Here is a 2,500-nt window from a genome sequence, read left to right on the forward strand (position 1 = left end):
CGGCGGCGGCGGCGGTGGCGACGGCGGCGGCGGCGGCGGCAGGTGTGCCGGGCGGTGGCGCGGGCGCCCTCGAAGGGGTGGGGAGCCACTCCCGCCGATCCCCTGCGGCGGCGCGTTCCGTTGCGACCGGCCGCACCTCCTGGTCGTCGTCGTCGTCGTCGTTGCCGCCGTCGTCCCGCCGCGCGCGCGGGGCCAACCCGCGCCGCGCCGGGGAGGGGCGCCCTGCCCCCCCCTCTCCGCGGCCCGGCCTCGGCGGAGAGGCCGCGGCGCGTGGCCGGGTCGGCCGCGGGGCCGGACCCCGCCCCCCCGCCTCGAATGCGGGCGCGACTGCCGGCGGAGGGCGCGTGCCCTCCGCCTTGCCTCAGCTGCGGGGTTTGGGCCGCCGGAGCCCGCCGCGCTCCCTTTCCTCGGCCGCCGCCGCGGCGGCGTCGCGTCGCGGCGCCGCTTCGGGCGCGGCGGCGCCTCTCCCCTCGACGGCCTTCCTTCTCCCGGAAGGCGCCGGCGGCGCCGCCCGCCGGCCGTCCTTGGCTCGGCCGCTGGCCCGCCCGGGCGAGCGCTCTGCCCGGTCCCTCCGTGGCCGGACGCCGACGAGTGCACGGCGACCCCGCGGCCGAGCGGCGGCGTCGCCGCTCGGCGGGTGTCCCCCCTCCGGGGGGACGGTCGGCCGCAAGGCGCCCGCCGTCGCCTGCGGCGGTCCCGGCCCGGGCCCCGCCCGTCGCTTCCCCGTCGCCCTTTCCCGGGCCGCGCGCGGGCCGAACGGAAGGCGGTGCGGGCGGCCGCGGGGGCGCGCACCCGCCCGTTCTCTGAGCGGAAGCGAGGAGGGCGGGCGTTGCCCCCCCGGGCTCGGCCCCGTCACGCCTTCCGCCGGGCGCGTGCCCCGCGGAACAGGGGGTTCCCGGCGGCGCGAAGAGGCGGGGGGCGGTCCCGGGAGTGCGGCCGCAGAGGCGGCGGGTCTGCCGCCCGGCAGGCCCCGGGCGCCCGCGGTGCCGGCTCGGGACGCGGCGGCGCCTCGCCTCCGGCGCCGGCGCCGGCGGCGGAGCGCGGCCGGCAGAGGCGCCGGCCTCGCGGCGGGAGCGGTCCCGCCGGGGGCGCGTCGGCGAGGCGGCGGTCGCCGCGCGTCGTTCTCGGGCGTCGTAAGGCCGCTGGGGAGAGCGGGTCGGCCGCGTCTCCGGGGCGGCGGCGCGGCGCGAGTCCGCGGAGCGGTCGAGGGGAAAAGGGAAAAAGCGCGAGCGGGGGCCGACGGCCGCGCCCCCGGCTCAGGTGAGCGCGTCGTCCCGTGAAAGTGGCCGGGCGGGGCGCCGCGCCCCCGCGGTCCGGCGCGCGCCGCGCGGCGCGCCCTCCGTGGAGACCGGGCCGAGCCCGGGCGCCTGGGCCGCCTCCGAAGGTCCTCGCGCGTAGGCGGCGTCTCCCCTCGCGGGGGGAGGCGGTCGGGGGCGCGGGCCTCCCCGCCTTTCGGCCGGCCGGCCTTCGGACCGTTTCGTGCGGGGGGGGCGTTTCCCCCCCCCTCCTCCTCCTTTTCCTCCGTTCACGTGTGCCGGTACGGTTCGGAGCGAGGCGCGCCGCCACGGCGTCCTCGCCGCAAGCGAAAAAGGGGGCCGCTTCACGCGAGCGGTCCCGGCCCCTCCGCGCGCGCGGGGTCGGTGCCGAAAGCCAGACAACTCTTAGCGGTGGATCACTCGGCTCGTGCGTCGATGAAGAACGCAGCTAGCTGCGAGAATTAATGTGAATTGCAGGACACATTGATCATCGACACTTCGAACGCACTTGCGGCCCCGGGTTCCTCCCGGGGCTACGCCTGTCTGAGCGTCGCTTGACGATCAATCGCCGTCCCGGGGGGGCTCACCCCGGCGGCGCGGCTGGGGTCGCCTCGCAGGCCCGTCGTCCGCGGCGGCCGGCGGCGGCGGCGGCGGCGGCGGCCGGCCGGTGCCCGGAGGGAAGGGAGGCGGGCGCGTCGGCGAGGGAAGCGCTTTTTCCTCGGCGGCCGCCGTCCTCGTCCCACGCGGCCCGGCGGGCCGTCGTCGTCGCGGTCGTCGGCACCGCGCAGGGCCTTCGTCCCCCTAAGTGCAGACTCGGGGAGCGCTCCGTAGCTCCCCGCTCCCGGAGCGAGCCGCTGGGGCGGAGCTCGTCCTCGCCGGCGCCGCGCCGCGCGGCGCGGCGGCCGGGGAGAGAGCGAGCGACGGCGTCGCGAGCGCCGCCGAGGAGGCGCGAGAGAGAGGGCTCGGAAGGGGGAGGCGAGGCGCGGGCCTCGCCCCCGGGCTCCCCCCCGTGCGGGCGGCTGTCTGCGGGTGGGTACCGCGAGGGTACCGTGCCGTGCTGCCGCGCGCGCGCGGGGCGCGAGCGCCGGGGACGGGGGTGGGACCCCCGCGCTCCCTCCCCCGCCCTCCCTGTCGTCGCGTCTCGGGGCGTTGAGGGCGCCGTCGCTTTCCCTCCTCTCTCCCCGCCGAGGCCGTCGCGCCGCCGGCCCGGCCGGTTGCCGCGCGGGGCCGTCTCCGCCGGGCTC

At 80.6% G+C, this 2,500-nt stretch overlaps 1 non-coding gene across 1 annotated transcript; it reads left to right on the forward strand.

Moving 5' to 3' along the window:
* The first annotated feature begins 1,656 nt into the window (after positions 1 to 1,656).
* On the forward strand, positions 1,657 to 1,809 carry LOC136304364 (5.8S ribosomal RNA). The gene has a single exon (XR_010724514.1). It is a non-coding gene; the product is annotated as a 5.8S ribosomal RNA (ribosomal RNA).
* Positions 1,810 to 2,500: the final 691 nt, after the last annotated feature.

This window comes from Chamaea fasciata, unplaced genomic scaffold, assembly GCF_029207755.1.
Source record: "Chamaea fasciata isolate MVZ Bird 193981 ecotype frontalis unplaced genomic scaffold, bChaFas1.0.hap1 SCAF_75, whole genome shotgun sequence".
Lineage (NCBI taxonomy): Eukaryota > Metazoa > Chordata > Aves > Passeriformes > Sylviidae > Chamaea > Chamaea fasciata.